This window comes from Scyliorhinus canicula, chromosome 3, assembly GCF_902713615.1.
Source record: "Scyliorhinus canicula chromosome 3, sScyCan1.1, whole genome shotgun sequence".
Taxonomy (NCBI): domain Eukaryota; kingdom Metazoa; phylum Chordata; class Chondrichthyes; order Carcharhiniformes; family Scyliorhinidae; genus Scyliorhinus; species Scyliorhinus canicula.
The window spans coordinates 161,180,841-161,204,665 of record NC_052148.1 but is presented as its reverse complement, the minus strand read 5'-3'; the positions used below and the strand labels follow the sequence as shown (position 1 = coordinate 161,204,665).

Genomic DNA, 23,825 nt, shown 5'->3' with positions numbered 1-23,825 from the left:
AATAAGGGTTAATAACGTGAAGCCACAGTTTTAACTTGATTGGCAAAAGAATCAGAGGTGATATGAGGAAAACCTTTTCTACAGAGCAAGTGATGAAGGGTTTGGAATGAGCTCTTTTATAAGGTGGTGCAAACAGATTAAATAGTACTTTTCAAAAAAAACAATGGAATAAATGCTTAAAGAAAAAAAAATTGCATGGACCTTGGGGAAGAAAGTCTAATTGGTTTGATTTGCAAATGAGCCAGTGCAGACTTGATGGAATGAACAGCCTCCCCTTGAGATTCTATAATTCTATAAAACACTGGCATCGACCAGTTGGGCTGAATGCCTGTTTCTGTGCTCGAGATTCTATGTAATTCAAGTAAATCGCTTGGAGAATGGATGCAGGGAACCATGAAAGAGATATTTTAAAATTACATAGATAGCTAACATTTCATTTGACAGAATGTAGCATAAAATGGAATTAACGGAGTCTACTTTACAACTTTAGTGATGCAAGAAAATGGGCCTGGCTTTCAATGCCGCTTAAGACTGCAGTTTACTCGACAGATGCATCCTGACTAGACTCTGAAGCAAAGTGATATAAGATCCTTGAAAGGAGATAATCTGCTTGATCTGCTAAATGTATAATTTTAATTCCCAAGCAATCTCAAAAGGAGTGCTCTGGGTTTCTTCAAGTTTCCAGGACATACAATAAACCCAAACAGAATTTAGTTAAATGAGAGCGCAAACACTCCCATCTATCCTTTCAATATATTTATGCTTTAAATTTTCAATTCTCCTGAGCTCCTGCTATCATTTTGGTGGAAGACTGTTGGGATCTCAGAGTGATTGATGTCTCCAGAGGATTGGAAGCTAGTTGTAAGAGAGATGTTCTTGCCATTGCCTCCAGAAATAATGCAGTGAATGAAAGCAGTGAATATATTCCTGTAACTTCCAGTCAGTTTTCAGACTTCAGTTGATTGTCCACAGCACATACGACCAACCAGAAGTGTTGATGTAGGGTCATGTGCGCTGGAAGCATGCCATGTTTAAACTCCCAGTCTGGTTCTTTTCAACTGTTCTCTTTCCACTGCGTGCTGAACCTGCGGTATTAAGAACCCAGGGACAGCACTAACTTGGTCGGCTTGCCCCAATGTTCAGTAAGTTTTTACACTTTTTTATTTTCGCTTTTTTCCCCCTCGAACAGAGGCAGGAGACATCGGGATCCTTCATTGAGCTGGGAGAAGATTTGCTTTGGCATTCGGGACTCTAACATCCTAAGCACGTGCCCAGCCCAGTGGAGTTAGTTTCAGATGATCATGGCCTCGATGCTGGTGCTCTTGGCTCCTTCAAGGATGTTAATGTTACTATGCCTGTCCTCCCAGTTGATGCTGAGCTAAAGTACATTTGGATTTTGCAATGTATTTTAAGCTGTGTTATTTCAGAATCCCCAAATGTAATGTTGATCCTTACAAGGCTCAGTAATTACTTCAAATGCTTTAGCAAAGGTTAGTGCCTTACTTATTGTGTAGAACGTTCCTGTAAGCTAATGTGAAGTATCTCTCTGACAGGTATTGCTGAATCCAGTGTTGATTCAAAATCTGATGTCAGGCTATACACCTGACTGGTGAGGAAGTGAATCAAGTATCCAACCCTCAGACTGTATAGGCAAAGGAAATCAGATCAAATGATGTCAGAGGGGATGTGTACCAGGAGAGTGCACTTAAACTGCCTTTGAAAAATGTTAAATGAAGACCTGAAGATAAACTCTAACTGCAGCACTACCTTAACAGTGAAGGTGAGCATGGTGGTGCAGTGGTTAGCACTGCTGCCTCACAAAGAGGACTGGGTTCAATCCCAGCCCCAGGTTACTGTCCATGTGGAGTCTGCACATTCTCTCCGTGTCTGCATGGGTCTCACCCGCACAACCCAAAACGATGTGCAGGTTAGGTGAATTGGCCACGCTAAATTATCCCTTATTTGGAAAAAAGAAGTGAAGATGAAACTCACGGCAGTTGTAGTATGTTGTGCAGGGCACAACTTTTCTGTTCAACATGGACTAAGCATTCACCCAGAAGATGACTTGCCACCAAAAGTGGAGGAGGGCAATAGGAAGCCTGATGCAGACATCCGTCCTGGTGCAGGTGCGCAAGAGGCTCCAGGTGATGCAAGGGCAGTGTAGGTGTGAGCAGTTTGATTTAGTTATGATACAGAAGCAAAGGATGTACATGCACTTTCATATGAGGTTTAACTTCTGTTAAGGGATTATTCGTTTTAGATCTATCCAATCCATTTGACTTTAATCACTGTGACTGCACCAACCATAATTGAATTTGTAAGATATTTTACCCAGTCCAAAATGTTCATGATTGTAATCTCTTATGCTGCACACACTTTGTATAGATTTTTAAGTATTACCCACTGCACAATCTTCTATATTAGGTTGATATTACTTTGAAGTTACAAATAGCTTTGCAATCTGTCCTAAAAGTAATATAGGTTCTCTCAATACAACCGCCACAGTAAAATATATCACCCAGCAGGAGACCGCTCAAAAAGCAGACAGACATTTAAAAACTGATCGAAGCAACAATACTTACAGACAATATACAAGTCTCTGATTTAATTCAGAATTCACACTAAATACACAAGATCGTAAAAAGAACTAGCAGCGGTTTGTGGTCCGTGATGATTGTGAATCGTCGACCGTATACACTGATGGAATTTCTTCACGGCGAAAGCAACTGCCAGACCCTCTTTCTCAATTTGCACATAATTGCGCACAGCCATGGCCAGTGTCCGGGAGGTGAAAGCGATCAGCCTCTCTGTAATTTTCCATACGGTGTGATAAAACGGTGCCTCTACCGTACGGTAATACGTCACCTGTGATCATCAGTGGTTTGGAGGGATCACAATGTGTAACAAGCCTAACTTGTAAAACATGTTGCCTGTTGTCTTTGCTATAAATCTGCAGTTTAAATGCCTGCTCTTAGTTCCTGAAGCTGCTGCGTCACAAGGGGACATGGCTTGAAACCGCTGGAGCCGGAAAGTTTGCGTCGCTTTTTGCGCACAGGTAAGTGCGCACATTTCTCTTCCAATATCGGCGGGCCATGGTTTTCTGCCAATACTCGGAAGTTACGGGCCATTGTCACAATGGGTGCAGGCAGCTCCTTTTCTGTGCTGCCTGTGAGTTGGAATTCTCAGGCCACCCATACAGATCAGTAAAGTGATTTTGCAGTTACTGGACTGACAAATCTTTCATAAGCTGCTCCAAACTACAACTTTAAAAGCAATCAGACATGCACAAGGTGTTGTTTCACTCTGAGAAACCCAGGAGCTGAAGGACCTTACCCCTCCCCAATCCAGGCAATATGATAGAGTTGTTTCTTGAAGCTGTTTTCCAGTATAAACGTGCCATTAAAAGTAAGTGTCTCAATCTGCAAGGATCTGCACCTCAGATATATGGATAAATACTGCATTAATAAAGAGAACAAAGGAAACAACATAATGAATTGGTACATCAAAATCTCTATACACACAAATACCTGGATAAATTACTGCCAGAAAGCTATTTGGTAAACTAGGATTGTACATAATAAATGGGGCCTCCACTTCCCCCTTGTCTTCAATGCTATGAAATTATCCTCTGAGGTGTTATGATTCACTGCCCTGAGACAATGAATTAAAACATCCTGAACAAATTTCCATGCTGCACTGAAAGAAGACAGAAATCCAATTTCTATTTATCTTTTATGGGTTCAGACCAGTACAATATACACTGCAATGGATCAGTGCAATATATTGCCAAGATCTGAACTTATCCCTAAAATGTATAGAATTTAAAATGTATAGAATTATATATGAATTCAGCTGAAATGAAATTATATATTGTGATATGTGTGTGGGAAATAATGACATGAGCAAAACAGCATCACAATAATCCTTTAATTGAGAAAGTGACAAAACAAAAGGACCAATAAAATTATTGCGGTTGCTGGAATTCTGAAATAAAAACAAAAATACTGGAAATACTCTGGCATGTTTGGCAGCAGATGTGAAAAGAGAAACAGGTTTGATATTTTGGATCGATGACCTTTCCTCAGAATGCTGAGTCAATGCTAACAATAGATCAGCGACCTGAAATATTAGCTCCAAAGAAAAAAAGGTTTGTATTGTATTTCAATGTTAATGCATGGGGGCAAAGTCAGATTAAATTCAGAAACTAAGAGATCTAATTTTTTGCCTTAACTCAAAGTGACCAAAATTCTACTTAATTGACTTAAATTGGATTATTCCTTAAAATGATCTCTTACGTGTTAGCGCTGTCACATGAATAACCTACTAGTCATCTTTGATTGATTGATATTTATTGTCATATGTACCGAAGTGCAGTGAAAAGTATATTTCTGCAGCCAAGGGAACGTACACAGTACGTACATAGTAGACAAAAGACTAATCGACGGAGTACATTGACAAATGGTATATCAACAATTAGTGATTGCAGAGCAGCATAGGGTGTCGTGAAATAGTGTTCTTACAGGGAACAGATCAGTCCGAGGGATAGTCGTTGAGGAGTCTAGTAGCTGTGGGGAAGAAGCTGTGCCTATGTCTTGATATGCCTTTCTTTCTGCCTCGCAGTAGGTATAACTTTTCTGTTGTTGCGAGGAAAGGTCTGATGTTGTCTGGACTAGTATTTCCTGAATGAAATTAGAAAATATGTTTTCACATAAGGGTAATAGAATTTTGGAACTCCCGCAAATGGCAATTGATGCGAGATCAATTGCTAATTTTTAAAACTGAGATTAATAGATTTTTGTCAGCTAAAGGTGTGAAGGAATATGGGACAAAGATGGAACTATGATCTTATTAAATGACAGATCAGGTTCAAGGGGCTAAATGAGCTGCTGCTATTCTCATGTTCTTATGGTCCCATAATTTAGTTACAAGGCTAATTCAACTTTGAGGATAGATTGGAGAGGTTGAGACTGTTATCCTTGGAGAGAAGGCGGCTGAGAGGAGATTTGATAGAGATGTTTAAAATCATGAGGGGACTGGGCTGAGTAGATCAGGTTCCCCCTTGAAAAAGGATCAAGAACGAGAGGACACAGATTTAAAGTGATTTGCAAAAAAAGTAAATGTGATGTGAGAAAAAACGTTTTCACATAGCGAGTGGTTCGGGTCTGAAATGCACTGGGTGGAAGTGTGGTGGAGACAGATTCAGTTGAGACATTCAAGAGGGCATTGGATGAATACTTGAATAGAAACAATATGCAGGGGTACAGGTAAAAGGCAGGGGAATGAAGGAGAGCTTGTGCAGACACAATGGGCCAAATGGACTCTTTCTGTGCCGAAACAATTCATTCTTCTATGAATCGGGATTGACCTGAAATATTTCTGTCCTCGGATGCTGCTTAACTTGCTGACTATTTCCAGCACTTTCTATTTTTATCTGCAACCTGCAATATTTTGCTTTGGTGTTTGTGGGAGGAGGAGAAAAACCTGAGATTGGTGCAGTCTTTACAAAATATTCACAAGGCTCAATAATATCAGAAAGTAATGTGAATCACCAGCTTCATTAAAACGCCTGGGCAATCAATCTGAAATATTGGGAGCAAAATTAAGTAAATGAAGAAAATTCTCCAAACTATAAAAACAGTTACCTTGTACTTTTCGACTTGTGCCACTATAAATTCATCAAGGTTCAGAGGGAATGCTCATAAAAATACAACAATATCTGTCAAAATTCTGTCACTTGAGTGCTTGAGAAGGAGAAGAATGCACAACTTGTTGAGGGTTATTGGAACAAAGTTATAATTGTGTGACAGAGTTTTACATTGCAAGATAATGCCAGATTTCAGCATTTTGATCTTTTTTCCATGGAAGAGATTTGAAAAAAGAACTTACTTTTTGTTCTTGATTTTTTTTACATGCAGAGCTTGTTCTTGCAATATTTAAAAAATGGCATCAGGTCAAATTGTTCAAAAAGGAAATTGATTTCCTGAAATTCAATTCCTTAGCTTTGGACAAAGAAATAAAACAAAAGCCTCACAACCTTTGATTCCCCGTGCATCTCTGAACATAAGGAAGATTAAAAAGAGCTGAAGAAAGATATTTTTGGAAAGCAATGATGGCTGTAAGGGGAGTCAGGATTTTAGAAGAGATAACTTCAAGGGCTTTCGATGAACTTAAAACAGTCAAAAAGGAATAATAAATAGATCTCGGGTGCAATGTTTAAGAGCTACAATCTTCTGAAGTGGCCAAGTGGGAGGCTTGAGCTGAAATGCCAATTTATCCCGTGTCTAGAAGACATCAACTTAATAAAGGAGCTGAAGTCTGCACTAGGAATAGTCACCTAGAGGCTTGCGACAGGATTCATTGTCACTAAAAATGCTTGCTAATGTTCATTAAAGTGGCTGTATGACATTTTGGTTGCTAGCGTTGGTCCTAATGCCTTCTCTTAACAGCATCCTGTTTTCATTGAAGCATGCAACTACAAAGAGATATTGATAAATTAAGTGAATGGGCAAAACTCCTTGTGCTAAGTGGCAAGTTACATTCGCGCCTTACAAGTGCGAAGTAATGACCATCTCCAAAAAGAGAGAATCTACCCATCTCCCCTTGACATTCTGCAACATTACCATCACTGAATCTGCCACCAGCAACATCCTTGAGGGTGGAGGTGGTGGTGGTGGCTGTGTTACCGTTAAAATTAACTGGTCCAGTCATGGAAACACTGTGGCCACAAGAGCTGTTTAGAGGCTGCAAACTCTGCAAGAGTAACTCACCTCGAAGCCTGTCCATCATCTATAAGGCACAAATCAGCAGTGTAATGGAATATTCTCCACTTACCTGGATGAGTACAGCTCCAACAACACTCAAGCAGCTCAGCACCTTCCATGACAAAGCAGCCCTCTTGATTGGCACCCCATTCACCACCTTCAACATTAATTCCTTCCACCACTGACAAACAGTGGCAGCCGTGTGTACCATTTATAAGATGCACTGTAGGAACTCACCAAGGCTCCTTCAACAGCAAATCCACAACTTCTACTCCCTGGATGGACAAGGACAGCAGACACATGGGAACACCTCCAGCTGTTTCACTCCAAGTCACACACCATCCTGACTTGGAACTATATTGCCATTTCTTCACTGTCGCTGAGTCAAAATCTGGGAACTCCCTCCCTAACAGCACCGTGAAAGTGCCTATACCAAAGAAGCTCAACACTACCTTCTCAAGAGTAATTAGAGATGGGCAATAAATGTAGGGCTTGTCAGAAGCTCACACCCCAAAAACAAATCAAAAAGCCTGTTCCTCTGAAGGATCAACTTACCACGACAGAAAGCAACTCAATGATTCTCAACAACCTTTTCTCACCAAATGATAACTTGCTGTGCCTTCAGAGAGGTTGAAGAAACATTTAAACAATATCCAAATATCATCATGCCATTTAGATGACTAGAGAAAGCTACCATTATGTTTCTAGAAGACAGTACCATATAAGTAGATTTAGGGAAGTATGACTCAACTCCAATATAAAAGTAAAATGCCCAGACTACTTACAGCAGCTACTGACGGGTGCAATGTTGACATGGAGGAGCCCATTAGTTTGGGAGAAGTTCATACAATTTACAGTGCAGAAGGAGGCCATTCGGCCCATCGAGTCTGCACCGGCTCTTGGAAGAGGACCCTATCCAAGCCCACACCCCACCCTATCCCCATAACCCAGTAACCCCACCCAACACTCAGGGCAATTTTGGACAAGTCGGGCAATTTAACATGGCCTATCCACCTAACCTGCACATCTTTAGACTGTGGGAGGAAACCGGAGCACCTGGAGGAAACCCACGCACACACAGGGAGAACGTGCAGACTCCGCACAGACAGTGAACCAGCGTGGAATCGAACCTGGGACCCTGGCGCTGTGAAGCAATTGTGCTAACCACTATGCTACCGTGCTGCCAAGTTAGACATAGAACAGTACAGCACAGAACAGGCCCTTCGGCCCTCAATGTTGTGCCGAGCCATGATCACCCTACTCAAACCCACGTATCCACCCTATACCCGTAACCCAACAACCCCCCCCCCCCCCCCTAACCTTACTTTTATTAGGACACTACAGGCAATTTAGCATGGCCAATCCACCTAACCCGCACATCTTTGGACTGTGGGAGGAAACCGGAGCACCCGGAGGAAACCCACGCACACAGGGGGAGGACGTGCAGACTCCACACAGACAGTGACCCAGCCGGGAATCAAACCTGGGACCCTGGAGCTGTGAAGCATTTATGCTAACCACCATGCTACCCTGCTGCCCCTTTGCTACCCTGCTGCCCCTTGTAATTGTAATATTTGTAAAGTTGTAATATTAAAACCTAAGTAACTAAAAGCGTGACAGGTGGTCAGCTCCCATCCACTAAATCCCACTCAGGAAAGGCAAATTGGCAATTAACACAATTTAATTATTCAGTTAGTATCTTTTTAAATCTTTCTTTTTTTTTATTGTCACAAGTAGGCTTACATTAACACTGCAATGAAGTTACTGAAAAGACTGGTCGCCACATTCCGGTGCCTGGTCGGGTACACGGAGGGAGAATTCCGAATTCTCAGCTGGTATGGGAATTGAACCCGTGCTGCTGGCCTTGTTCTGCATCACTAACCAGCTGTCTAGCCCACTGAGCTAAACCATCCCATAGTATGACACTGACACAGATTTTTCAGATTGAAGTGTGATCCGTGGATTTCCTGAACTTCCCAGTGACAGCAAGACTAGAGTGCAGCAGCAGTTGAGGAAGCCCGCAAACCTCAGGGAAACGTGGCACAGCACATTTAGAGCTGTTTTCTTCCCTGTTAGCGGGAAAAGGTGTTCATATCAATTTTGCCAAGGGCTTTTCTACATTTTGGAGGTTTCTTCAACACCTCGGAGGTTTAACCTATAAAATCAGATTGGGTGTCACCAATGGGTTTCAGATTTTTGGACCACTGGGATCTCTTCGGGGGGGGGGCAGGTTTGACCTGTACAAGAAGGACAGGTTGATCTAAAGTGGATGGGCACCAATATCCTGGCTGGGAGGTTTGCAGGAGTCACTCGGGAGGATTTAAACTAGTATGGCAGAGGGATGGTAACCAGAGCGTTAGCTCAGAAGGTGTAATAACTGAAGGGGAACTGGAGAATAAAAATAAGAGAACAACATCACCCTGTCTGCTTAAACGCAGTGGTTTGAAGTGTAATTGTTTCAACGCCAAAAGTATAGCAATAAGGCAGATGAACTTAGATCATTTATTAGTACTTGGAACTATGATGTTGTGGCTATCACAGAAACGTGGTTAAAGGAAGGGCAGGATTGGCAGCTGAACGTTGGAGGATACAGATGCTTCAGGAGAGATCGTGGGGATGTAAAAGGGGTGGGGGAGTAGCATTACTGGTTAAGGAGAATATTATAGGCATACTGCAGGAGGACACATACAATAAGGCAATCTGGGTAGAGCTCAGGAACAGGAAGGGAGCAATCACAATGTTGGGTGTTTATTACAGGCCCCCCAATTGCCAGCGAGAGATAGAGGAACAGATAGGTAGAGAGATTTTGGATCGGTGCAAAAGTAACAGTTGTTGTGGTAGGGGATTTTAATTTCCCCTATATTGACTTGGACTCACTTAGTGCTCGGGCCTTGGATGGGGCAGAGTTTGTAAGGAGTATCCAGGAAGGCTTCTTGATGCAACATGTAGATAGTCTAACTAGGGAAGGGGAAGTACTGGACCTGGTATTGGGAAAGAGTCTGGACAGGTGTTTGAGGTTCAGCAGAGGATCATTTTGGGAGTAGTGATCACAATTCCGTACGTTTTAAGGTACTTTTGGATAGGGATGAGGGTAACCCTCACGTTAAGGTGCTAAACTGGGGAAAGGCAAATTGCGATAACATTAGACAGGAATTGAAGAATTTGGATTGGGTGCAGCTGTTGGATAATGAATCAACATTGGACATGTGGGAGTCTTTCAAGCGACAGTTGATCAGTATTCAGGAAAGTCACGTTCCTGAGAGAACGAAGGATAAGTATGGGAAGGTTAAGCCCAGTAGTTAAAGTGATTATTGTACTAAGACTGAGGCATGGGGGTAAATTAACCGAACCCGCCCACTGAACACTGTATTCCTGATTGAGGCTGACCCAATGCTTACAGAGCAGCAATATGATAACTTTTGTATCCTATCTGCCTCATGCTGCAATCCAATACTTTGTAATGTACAAGCATTAGGGCGGCAGTTTCGTAGATTTAAAGATACTTTGCAAATCATAGAATTTTGTGTATCTGGAATTAAAAGTCTAATGACGATCGTGAAGCCATTGTCGATTGTCATAAAAACCCATCTGGTTCACTAAGGTCCTTTAGAGAAGGCAATCTGCTATCCTTACCTGATCTGGTCTACATAAGACTTCAGACCCACAGCAATGTGGTTGACTCTTAAGTGCCCTCAGGAAAGGGCAATAAATGCTGGCCCAGCCAGCAAGACCCACATTCCGCGAACAAAAAAACAGTTATGCACCATAAATTTGCATTAAACGTGATCGGCAGTCGTAAACTTTAAGGAGAATTTTCCAAGCCTACGTATGAAGAAAAAAATCTACTTCAAATATTTCCTTTCAAAAAGTTTGGAATAGATCTTGACATCAATGATATCGTGGACTAATGATTGGAGGGTGCACCTGTTCCTCATTTGTGATTAGTTGGGTGGCAGGTTGTGCTCCTTCCCACTGGTAGATATTATGGGACAGATTTTCCTTCAGGAAAGCATCACCCATTACCCTGAAGATGTAATTCCCCAAAGGTGGCTTGTTGGTCTCAGGGTATGATTCTCACTTTGGGGTTTTCAGTCTTGGAGTTTGCGAGCTGTCCTGGGTTCAAATCGCGGATGAGCTTTAGGGGCTGGTTTAGCACAGTGGGCTAAACAGCTGACTTGTAATGCAGAGCAAGGCAGCAGTGTGGGTTAAATTCCCATACTGGCCTCCCTGACCAGGTGCTGGAATGTGGTGACTAGGGGCTTTTCACAGTAACTTCATTGAAGCCTACTTGTGACAATAAGCTATTATTATGAACCTGTTATTATCATGGTCCATGTTCTAGTTCAGTGTCAGTCAGACATCCTGGACAGGCGCCCAATGGTATCTCTGCCCCACAGAGGCTAACGATAGCGGCAAAGCTGTGAAAATTCTTTGGTGCTGCATGGGTTATAGGGGAATGCTAAAAATTTTATTTAAATTTCACTAAATTTCACTGACTCCAGATAAGCCCACATCCAATGGGGGTAGGTAATATGACAGCAAAAATGAGGAATTTGCCAGCTCCACTCCCTCCTGAACTGGCTGTGGTGCTCTTGCTGCTGGTTTAAGCTTTATACCTCCTTGTCCTAAAGTTGCCAGAGTCCCAGATAACCATAGGCTGCTTTTCCCTTTGAGGGAGAGAGCTAACTGGGGATGTTTAACTTGAGGAAGGGACAAAGTTGAGAAGGTGAAGCCTTCATGAATAACATCAGCTAGTGCGGGGATTGAACCGGTGTTGGCCTTTCTCTGTATCATGGACCAGCTGTCCAGCCAACTGAGCTAAATCGGCCCCCCGCCCTTGCTCTAATGATGTAATGAGTCAACCAAATAGCAGTCGAAAGGCAGGAAAATCAAACTGTTACCCCAGCCCTTGCCCTTCTCTCTTGTTTGAGTAAAATTATGTGACCAATAGAGGACAGCTGAAATCTCTGCTTGTAATGAGGTAGGAAGGAAGATGGCTAAGGTCCAGTGCAAGAATAGGGTTTCAGCACTGAATGTACAGGCATCAATCTTCCTGCTGCATGATTTGAGATAGATAGATTATCATAGAATCATAGAACTTACAGTGCAGAAGGAGGCCATTTGGCCCATCAAGTCTGAACCGGATCTTGGAAAGAGCACTCCACCTAAGCCCACACCTCCACCATATCCCCGTAACCCAGTAACCCCACCTAACCTTTTTGGACACTAAGGGCAATTTATCACGACCGATCCACCTAACCCGCACATCTTTGGACTGTGGGAGGAAACCGGAGCACCCGGAGGAAGCCCAGGCAGGCACGGGAAGAACGTGCAGACAGTGACCCAAGCCGGGAATCGAACCTGGGACCCTGGAGCTGTGAAGCAACTGTGCTAACCACTCTGCTACCGTGCTGGTGAAAGGTTATGAGAGCAGACAGGAATATGGAATTTGAGTTACAATCAGATCAGCCATGATTCTGTTGAATGGTGGAGCAGGCTCGAGGGGCTGAGTGACCCACTGCTGCACCTAATTTGTATAGTCACATGTACAGTCCAAGGACTGGCTGTTTGTCAGAGGAAAATCCAGTCTTCATTTTCTTGACGGACCCTAAATTGTCATACTGATGTACCATCAATTACCACGAGGGGGGAATGGTGAAACAATCGAGGCTTTATTGCACAAGATGTTGTGCCTCCTGCAGCTGGAACCAGAATGGGAGCATAAACTTTTATACAGCGCCTGCATCTAGCATCTTCAGGTGCAGTTGGAGGAGTCCAACCATCTGCAGGAGCTAGAAATAGTGCCGGCCATCCGTGCCATCCAGGCCAACATCGCATGGGTGGCAACCATCGTGGAGGCCCTCGGGCGAAGGTTTTGACCATGGATCAAGATGTCCATGGCCTGGGGAAATCTGTACGGGCGGTGACTGAGGCCCAGGACAGGGCTGCCCTCTCACAGGCAGCCATGTGCCAGAGCTACCTGGACATTGTAGCGGTGCTCCAGAGCATGTCCCAGCCACAGCGGGCCATGGCTGAGACTGTTGGCAGCATTGCCCAGGACCTGGCCAATGTGGCACAGTCCCAGAGGGAGATGGCGCAGTCACTGGCCAATGTGGCACCGACCCAGAAAGTGGTGTTACAGTCACAGCGTGATGTGGTGCAGTCCCAGATGTAGGTGGTCCACTCCCTTTGCTCCAAGGCTGTGAGCATGAAGACCCTGGTTGAGACCAGAGTGGGCCTCCAGGACCGGCAGCTCCAGGTGACGGAGAAGCCACAGATGTTCACTCCGTTCACACCCCCGTCCCATGGAGTAGCCTGGGGGCCATTGGGCACTTTGAGGGAGGAAGAGTACCTCAGACTGCCCCTCTCCTGTCCTTGGTGCATCACATGGGCAGCGGGCAGAACAGGGCGGCACCATGCTGTCATAATATATACCAATATATCATGGTGCAGACACACACTGATGGACACACACAGGGACCAATCAACATGTACAAACACCGCAGCCAATCACCATCACACTATAAAGGCAGAGGGCACCATGGTTCCCGCTCATTCTGGGTGCTGCCTCTGAGTGTAACATGAACTTATTCAGCCCAGCACAGACTCACAACACGTGCTGAGAGAATCAACTGGTTCGGACAAGGCTTAGGTCTCTAGTTTAAGTTAGCATCATTTAGACCCACAGTCATCGTGTGTTAGTTAGTTAGAAGTAGTTAATAAAATTGAGTTGAACCTTCATCTGTGTTGGAAGTGTCTGTTCATCTCTCAAGCCTACACAAGCCAACACATCACATGTCAGCTGCGACACCCAAGCAGCAGCCGGGCTAACCCAGGCCCAGTCATCCCAGAAGACTGCCGACAACCGCACCCATGCCTCAGGGCGGGAATTACAGCAGGCCGCCTCCATTCCTGATGTACTTTCTGGGGATCCACTTAGATGTAATGCTAGGGCCTGTAAGACCAGAAAAGTAGACATCAGTTAAGTTGGCATGGGAGCAGGGCACAGTAGCGTTAGGGGCTAGGGCACAAACCTCTATACATCTATTCACATTAAATACTTGTAAACAATGTTACAACCTGCCTAAAGGCTCTGTCAGATGGGCGTGAGGGATGGACTGGTCTGGGTTTGAGGAATGGCGGATATTGTGGGTGGGCTTGGCTTAGCCAGCGCTCACCAGTCCGGTGTCCCACCACATCCTCCCGACTGCCCCAGCTCTGGCACCCCAGGGATCCGATGGAACTGCGTGATGAAATGGGTATGGTTATGCAGGTAGGAATCACAGAGGGGGTTGCAAGCGGGGGTTGGCGCAGGGTCGGTGTTCATGGGAGGGGTTGGTCGGCTGATGCAATGTTCGTGCCTCTGGCCTGTCCCCCAGTCGGTGAACCTGGAGGCGATCAGAGCGTCCTAAGCGCTTTCACCCAGGCGCACACGTTGTGTGGTTTCCCGTGCCTGCCCGGGACCCACGTCCTGTTAATCCTCGGCCACCCCCGCATCCTCCTCATCGGATGAGGACTGATGTTCAACCTCCTCCTCCTGCACATCGCTTGTCTGCAGCTCGATGTTATGAAGATGCAGCAGGCCACCACAATGTGGGTGATCCTCCTCGAGGTATACTGGAGGGCACCTCCAAAGCGGTCCAGGCACCTGAACTGCGTCTTCAGGATGCCGAAGCACCACTTGATTACGCCCCTGTTTGCTGCATGGGTGTCATTGTAGCAGGTGTCCACGCAGTCTGTGGCCTCTGGATAGGTGTCATCAGCCACGACCGCTTCAGATAACCCCCCAGTTGCAGGCGAGGGGCCTCGAAGAGGAAAGGATGAAGGCATTGTGCACACTCCCGGGTATCGGGCACAGGTGTGCATGATGCGCATCTCATGGTCACACACCAGTTGCACATTCATTGAGTGGAACGCATTTTTTTTAGTGAAGAGCAGCCTGTCATCTGCAGGTGCTCATAGGGGGGCATGCACCCTGTTGGTCACCCCGTGGATCTGGAGCATCCTGGCGATGGCGGCGAACCCTGCTGCCCAGGCATCCTGGTGGGCTCGGTGCACATTGAAATGGATGTATTGTGCCGACCGGGCATATAGGACCTCCATGACGACGCAGATGCGCCTGTGCACCACGCTCTGTGAGATCACGGACAGGAGACCACTCAGAGTCCTGGACGTACCCCGTGGTGTAGAAGTTCAGGGTGACTATCACCTTGGTGGCCACCGGGAGCAGGTATTCCCCCATGGTGCCAGGTGCACCATGATCTGGCAGATATGTTGTACTGTCCCTCGACTCAGCCTGAGTCTTCAATGGCAAGTCTGGTCTGGCAGACCCTCGAATGACAAGCACTGCCAGTATAAACAAGGCACCTCCTTTGCACCTTCTCCTCCTTGACCTGTTGGGCAGCTGGCTCTCCATCCTGGGTGGCTGCCTCCTGTTCTTCTGCAGTACGCTCCGCGGCTGCCTGCTCTGCTGCTGCAGCTTCCTACTCCTCGAGCAGCTCCAACTCATGAAGCCGGAGGGCATCCCCCAGAGCTGTGGCGAGTAGGAGGAAGGCCACTGTTGCTGGTTGAATTTCAATATCCATTCTCTGCATGGGGTGAAAGGCCAACATGTTAGCATGGCTAGTATCCCCGGAATCAACGAGGTCAATGGGGATACACGGTGCAAACCCTACATTGCAGACCCCACCCTGACACCCGTCCCCGCTGCAGCGGGTACCGTTAGCTGGCTCTGCCATTGCCAGCAATATGCTCCACGGCCTCCCTCCAGCGCCCACCTGTAGGGATTACTGTGGGCATTGCCCTTGGGTGGACCGTATGATGCCTCACCGGAGGTTGGCGGCCGGTTGTGGGACTTATGCTCAAGAGTAGGGTGTGGGGGTGGTAGGGGCGCCCAGATGGCTGGTGTCACGCTGCAGAACCAGGGGCCAAGGTGGGTAGTCAATGGGGTGTGCAGTAAAATGGCTGCCATGCTGGCCGTGCAATGGCGGTCCATGCCTAGACACTTTGTCCCGTGGGGTTCGCTCGGCCCCACGGCCCGTCCTCTGGTCACCTCCACCATTCCCCATCACCCGCACCTGTGCTCCCCCCACCCCCAGCCAGCCCAGCCAATGTCATGACCGGCAGCCCACTGTCGCGTTTCCCTGTGTCCTACCTCCTCTCTCTCCCTCATCGGCCACTGCACCTATTTCCTGATTTTTAGAAACACAAATGAACCTCACCATCGTTAATTCCCCTGGCGGAGCTGGAGCATCACGGAAGCCCTGGAGAATACCGGGTCAGGCCCGCTAATGATATGCAAATTACATTTACTGCATGTGTGGAATGGAACACATTAACGGCGCTGTCGAGGCACTGGAGAATTGCGATTTGGCATGAATGCAGCGCCCACCACGATTTCAGCATCAGGACTGATTCTCTGCCCAATCGCCTATCCCGATTCCGACTTTGGCCGACGAAGAAACCCGCCGCCGTCTTCACCTCAAATTTCGGAGCACACATTTAGGCTGTCAGTTAAACTGGTTCTGATTTTGTAGATCATATTTCTTTTTGGGTATCTTGTTGATCACTATATATTTATCAGCATGCTGGTGACAGTAGATTCTCATTCATAATAATTAAAATGTGCTTTACTCAACAAAGCTTCTATTGCCGCCGTTGCAGTTTGTGGCATTTTGACTCTGTGTTATAAACTAAGGATGTTTTGTAAAATATGGAATTGTGGAAAGATCTACAATGCAAAACATTAACATCCTTAATTTTGAGATGAACATCAGCTATCTGCACCTCATGAGGTTTATTTTTCTTTGGTTGGTAACTTGCTTAGATTCTCGGAATTCAGGGTCATACTCTTTCAGTTGATAAACCTTTCACTTCCTTCAGTAATTTTGATTTATTGCGCTAATGGCCTTTACTAGAGTCAGCAATAGCAGAGTTTTAGATTGCCAAAATCAAGTGTTCCCAGTATAATAAAGCACTAAGGCCGTACCCTTAATATTTGTTAAATTTAATAATTGAAAAAATAATGGGGAATAAACCATAGCTGGCTCCTTCTCAGTCAGAGTGAGGCCTGCGTCAAAAGGGGTCTCAGCACAATTATTGACCACATGGAGTTTTAACAAGTCCGGGTTGCGACTGGAGCAAAACATTATGTTCCTGCTCAGCCAGCATATTTTGTTATTAACTTTGATGTACTGCACACGGACTGTGATCAGCAGTTTGCTTTAGGCACAGGGAAAGCCATCAGTCTTTCAAAGAGTTCAAACTGCTTGCCAAAATGTTTCTGCATGAGGAGATCTATTAACAAGCATCATGTGAGTGAATATTTATAGAAGTTCAGAAAGTGCTGACCTTTAACAAGGAAAATGCTGCAACTTACCATTTTTACAGCTGATTAACTAGATGATATTTCAATGAGAAAATTCTAAGAGAAAAGATATATCTGCAGTAATAAGATGTTAAGAAGGCCCATTACCTGTTTTCCTTCAAGTAGCATCTGCTGTTTGTCAGTATTTTTCCAGTGAAGTTGATGGAGTGTGAAATTCTACCAAAATAATGGTTACAATATATAAATGTTAATTATTACTTATAACTTGCAAAGTTTTGTTTCGTACTTTGATGAATCATTTTACTGTTTATATCAGGGGTTTATGACTCACTCGACATGAGTTCCTGTACGTTGTTGATGCTAATTAGCTTAAATATGATCAGATAATTCAGTGACTGTAGACTGCATGACACTATCAGGGATACCATTATTGCCATCTTTGAGGAGGAGGGAGCAGAGAGCGTGGTAGTCAGAGGTGGAGATAAATCTAGAATTCCAAAACATACGATGGTCCTCTTGCATTTAATAGCAGAACATCGTTATCCTTTGTGTAGCATTTTCTGCCAGCTTGCCAGCCAAATTAAAGGCCTGTAGAAGAAGAGAAAGATGATGGGGTTATGGGGCAGGTCAGAGTCCAGCAATTGGGGAGGAGAGAGGCTGGTCAGTGCAATTATGGGGCGGAAAGTTCATCAGATTATCAAGGTGGCCCTTGCTGCCAGGGGGAATGGTCCTTCCTGGGACATAGGGCACCTGATTAAGAGGTTTCCCTCCCTGAGCCACATGGCAAAGGGCCCACCTGCTGCTGATAAAATACCAGCGGCAGAGGGAAGGGGACCTTAAGTGGCCCTCAGGGCTGGAGGTATTCCCGCCACCTCTCCACCACTGGTAAAATGCCAGTTGGAGTGGGAAATTCATAGACACACCACTCTCTGACCTCCCAATTGAACCCCCCCCCCCCCCCCCAATCTTTCAGTAGATTCTCTGACTTCCCATGAAGTCTCGGTCCATATTGTCTTATAACGTTGGGGCGAAGCTCCCCATTCTGAAGCGTACAGTGACGGGCAGGGAAATCAGTGAGATTCCCAATGGGTGACAGAGCAGGTTTATCCACCTCATTTCCTGTTTTTTCAAATCATTGATTGTGCATCAACGAGGTGCTCATTGAATCTTGTGGTGGAATGGGCAAGGATTCGTCTGCCTTGCTGTTACTTTAAGGGTTCGAAGGTCCTTGTACCATATTTAAATGGCAGCCACACAAGCATTGATTCACTGAAGGTGAGGTGTATTGTAAAGTTCTGTTTCACCATAGCACCTAGAAGGGCAAAACCCTCTGCCCCACGGTTCAGCTAGGCTTCCCTGGGGATTCTCCTCAGTGTGTCAAGGTAGCTGGGAGGTTCTGTTTCCTCGGGATGGGATCAGGAGGTCCTCCCATCTGACCATGCTGACAGGGAGGAAATCGCCAGGGGGGTCAACACACGAGGCCAACAGAAAGGACCTCCTTGTCGTGTAGAAAACAAATGAGTGATCTTCTGGGCTCCACCTGGATAAGTGAAACCTCTACCCACTCCAATCTCACACTCACATAAGGACATCAGGCTGTCTAAGGCTGAGAGCCCTCAGGGATGTCATACACTACCAGGAGATGGAAATCAGCACTGTGTGTCTGCCAGTTACATTAAGCTCATATAACATCTTGCACTAAAAGTGTTTTAATCCCTTAATGCAGGGGTGGGGGGGGGGGGGGGGGGGGATGAGGTGGAGGGCTAAGCAAATAAAACAGGCATGTATACTTCTGAAATCCTCTTTCATCCATAATGCTCACAGCAAGTCCATCTGTCATCATGCAGGACAAGATTTCCCACAATAGAAGGGAGAGAGCGAAGACCACGAGGAACAAATGGCAGAGCTTGTTGGAGAGGACAGAGATCGTTCCTGCACAGAAGACAAGATTACCCTCCCCCAACAAGTCAGTGTGGGTCCATTCAGTAAATATTGGCAATATGGGGACATTGAAATTGAATGACCGTTACGTTGGAGCCTGCATAATCAATCACTAATTCTCTCTTCTCTCTTTTTCAGCCAGCAGCAGGAAAAAGCAGAGGAAAGGCTCCAGCAAGCACCTCAGCCCCAGCCCCCAGATCACCTCATACGGGGAGACAGAGGAACCATCCGTTGAAGATCCATCACCGTTGAAGATCCACCGGGCAGCACAGTAGCATAATGGTTAGCACAGTAGGTGTCGTCAGCTAGGCGAACATTTAATGCCGATCGATAATTGTCCTTGAGAAGGTTCAGTGGATTGGGAAATTCTTCTTCTGGACTATAATTATGTAAGACTAAAATTTTTGAAAATATATTGGGCGTGATTCTCCAGTCGCCGACGGCGAAATCAACATTTCTGACGAAATCAGGGGCGGCGCTGTTTTTGCGATGCTCTGCCCCCTCCAAAGGAGGACGCCACAGGCCGTATCGATGGCCTCAGGACATTGCCTGAGGCCCTCCCCGCGATGCTCCGCCCCCGACCGGCCGAGTTCCAGGCGCCGTCGGTCGCGTGCGGTCTCATTTGTCGGGAACTCGGCGTGGCAGCTGCATACTTAGTCCAGCGCTGCCACAGTCAGGGGAGAGCCAATCCACGGGCAGGGGGTACTTTGGAAGGGGCTGGGGGCATTGTTGGAGGGTGGTCAGGGGGTCGCGAGCTGGCCAAAGGGGGGGGGCACTATTTTGCAGGCCAGGTCCACGCGCAGCCGGTGCCATGTTGCACAGCGCGGCCGCTGCAGGCCGCTGCTGTGCGCATTCGCAGCCATGGATCCGGCAATTCCCTGGCCGTATCAGCAGCTAGAGCGGGTGCTCTACGCTGCCTGCCTACTAGCCCCCCACCAAAAGGAGGATCGGTGGCTGTTTGCACCGAATTGTTGGCCATAAAACGCCACTGTTCCCACGCCGGCATCAGGACATAGCTTGAAAATCGGAGAATACGGCCCCCTGGCTTTGTCACCTTCCAGTTTTTGGTCAGTTTTAACACCAGCAACTGTAAACTGAAGATGTTAATTAATAGTCCAATTTGTGCAGCCATACAGCTATAATGATCACAAAATCTCAGGGGTCACAACGCCGGTGTTGAACAACTGATTTTGCTTCTATTTTATCCAGAACCCAGTTCCACACAGATATTGATTCAAATAAAAAATTGTCAGAACTAATGACTGCTTTCCTGGTGGATTTGTTCACAACTCCTCAGAACCTCTAAGTGAATTTTGAAGAACACAACTTTTTTAAAAACAAACCTTGCTGCTTGATGCAATGAAGAGCTACACAATACATTTTGCATAATGATGTTACTTTTCTTGTGATAGAACGATATGTCTTGACATAATCTATATTGTTGCCTTCATTGCACTCTTGCCAGAGTTATAACCTCTGGTTTTCTTGGAACCTTTATACTTATTTTCCCACAGAATGAGACACATCGAACTGATTCATGTAAAAAGGATCCTTGAACATCAATGCCAGGATTTTCTTTGGAGGTCCTCCCAATCAGTGACATAACTTTGAATAAGTCGCTGGGTGGGATTTCCTGCTCCTGCAGCACGGTAGCATGGTGGTTAGCATAAATGCTTCACAGCTCCAGGGTCCCAGGTTCGATTCCCGGCTGGGTCACTGTCTGTGCGGAGTCTGCACGTCCTCCCCGTGTGTGCGTGGGTTTCCTCCGGGTGCTCCGGTTTCCTCCCACAGTCCAAAGATGTGCGGGTTAGGTGGATTGGCCATGCTAAATTGCCCGTAATGTCCTAAAAAGTAAGGTTGGGGGGGGGTTGTTGGGTTACGGGTATAGGGTGGATACGTGGGTTTGAGTAGGGTGATCATGGCTCGGCACAACATCGAGGGCCGAAGGGCCTGTTCTGTGCTGTACTGTTCTATGTTCTATGTTCTATGCCAATGCCGGAATCGTAGTGGTGGGACATTAAATTTGCAGGATGGAAAAAGTCCGTTTCCCCATTAGCTGGAAATGAGTTTGGAATTTTGTTCTCCTGACTTTGATAGCGGACTAAATGCGGGCCAGGTTTCCCACAGATCTATGTCGGGGACCACATTTACATTGATTTGCATCTTATGAATGCTCATTGAAAGGCCAATTCGCAGCAATTATGTTCTCTTTCCAAATTAATTGCCCAGCCAGTAGATAATTAAAATGGCCTGTTTCACAACTGTATTTAAATGGCATGCAACTGGTGAGCTTCACTTCATCAAAACCTTGGAGGTCAGTAGACGCTGCTTTCATCTATTTTAAGAGTGTTGCTGTGGGATGTTGGGTGCCTGTATCACAAACTGCACCAAGGCTGGGCATGGAAGGCAAGACGTGTGTGGAAAGGTGAGATGGAGGCAGCATTGGGGGATGGATGTGTGGAACGTGAGAGGGGAAGGAGGAGTTGGAGCAGGACTTGGGGGAAGGTGTGGAACATACTGGACCAGTAAAATACTGTCCTGGGGAAGAGTTATAAGACTGTCCACAAAAGAATCAGAGACTCTCGTGGGGCTGAAGCCACACTTCCAGGAGCATATTGAAGAGATGCTCTGGGTCTATATGAGCCATTATTGAGGTCTCTGCATGACATGCATGTCTTGGGCCCGATCTTGAGTGGAGGAATGCCTCTCTGGGCAGTGATGGTGCACAGTATGAAGTGCACAGCGTGGTCAGTTATCTAAAGAATTTGGGCCTCAGGATTCCACTCATGATATTGTCAGACAGAAGGTGCAACAACTTTCAGTGGCGGCATATTGGATCCTGTACGTCAGAAATGAAAATTCAAGGGCTGGGGTATTGCATGGTCTCATGGGCGGACCTGCAGACTCAAGATGCATGTGGCCTCGAGAAGGGGAGGAGTCAGGTCATCAAAGGGCATGAGGACATCAACATTAAAGGGTTCAGGGGGTAGAATAGGAATATTCACACGGACAGTGTTTGGGTCAATGGTAGCCGGGCAGGCTGGATGATAGGAGGCAAAGATAAACTCTCCCTAATTGTCTCCCATCTGTATCCTCAGTTCCATTTGACTGAGTGAGGTATCGAAGAGCACTCGTAAAACTGGAGTCAATGGAAATTCACCTTTGGTTGGAGTCATACTTCGCACAAAGGAAGATGTTTGTGGTTTGACAGAGAGTCATCCAGACTCAAAGGGCGGAATTCTCCGCTGGTGGCCAAAATCGTGGAGGCTGTCGTGAACTCGGCCGAGGTTCACGACGGCCTCGGGGCCCGCTCCCCGTACCTAATTCACCCCCACCCGGCGACCTCGGCCGCCGGAAATGACGCCCGAACGGCGCTTTGCGGATGACATCAGTGCGCAGACTACGCGAACCCGCGCATGTGCGGTGCCGTCTTTCTCCACCGCCGCCTGGCAAGACGTGGCGGCTTGATCTTGCCGGGCGGTGGAGGGGAAAGAGTGCGTCCATTTTGGACGCTGGCCTGACGATCAGTGGGCACCGATCGCGGGCCTGTCCCCTCTGGAGCACAGTCGCGGTCCTCCCATCCCAATCGGGCCCCTGGATGCCCCAAATGGGCATCCGGCGCCCGTTTCACGAATGCAGCGACCAGGTGTGGTTGCTCCCGTGGTGAAACGGGCGTGAAGGGCCGGCCGGTCAGCCCATCGGACTCGGAGAATCGCCGTTCGCCGTGAAAAATGGCGAGCGGCGATTTTTCCGAGAGGGGGAGGGAAGAATCGCGGGGACGCCAGAGGGGGCGTAAAAAATGTCGGGAGGCCCTCCCACGATTCTCCCACGCCGCGTGGGGAGCGGAGAATTCCGCCCAATGCATTAGGTTCCCTCTCTCTCCACGATGTTGTCTGAGCTGCTGAGATTGTGCAGCATTTTCTGTTTTTGTTTCAGATTATAGCATCCGCAGTAATTTGCTTTATTATTAAGATGGGACATTACTGCAGGCGTTCATCAGGTAGTGTCCTAGGCCCAACCACCTTCAGCGGCTTCATCAATGACATTCCTTTCCTTCCATCAGAAGCTCAGAAGTGGAGATGATTGCACAATGTTCAGCACCATTCATGACTCCTCGGAAACTGCAGCAATCCATTCCAAATGCAGCAAGACCTGAACAATATCCAGACTTGGGCAAGTAACGTTCACACCACACAAGTGCTAGGGAATGACCATCTCCTACAAGGGAGGATCTAACCATCACCACTCGACATTCAAAGGCAACACCAACACTGAATCTCCCACAACCAGAAACTGAACTGGACTAGCCATATGAATACTGTGGGCATTAGAGCAGGCCAGAAGATAGGAATCCTGCAGTGAATATTTCACCTCCTGACTTCCCAAAACTTGTCTACCATCTACAAGACACAAGTCAGGAGTGCAATGGGATACTCTCCATTTGCTTGAATGAGTGCAGCTCCAGTAGCTTGACACCATCAAGGACAAAGCAGCCCACTTGACTCGTTACCCACCCACAAACATTCACACCCTCCACCACCGACGCCCAGTAGCAGCAGTATGTACCATCTACAAGATGCACCGCAGGAACTCACCAAGATTCCTTGGGCAGCACCTTCCAGACCCAGAACCACACCATCTAGAAGGACAAGGGTAGCAAACACATGGGAACACCACCACCTCAAAGTTCCCCTCCAAGCCACTGACAATCCTGACTTGGAAATATATCGCCGTTCTGTCATTGTCACTGGGTCAAAATCCTGAAAGTTCCACGTAACAGAACTGTGGATGTACCT

At 46.6% G+C, this 23,825-nt stretch overlaps 1 long non-coding RNA gene across 1 annotated transcript; it reads left to right on the top strand.

The window, feature by feature from the left end:
* The first annotated feature begins 2,932 nt into the window (after window positions 1-2,932).
* LOC119963737 lies at window positions 2,933-19,702 on the top strand. Its single transcript, XR_005460145.1, has 3 exons — window positions 2,933-3,055; window positions 18,936-19,054; window positions 19,168-19,702. It is a non-coding gene; the product is annotated as an uncharacterized LOC119963737 (long non-coding RNA).
* Window positions 19,703-23,825: the final 4,123 nt, after the last annotated feature.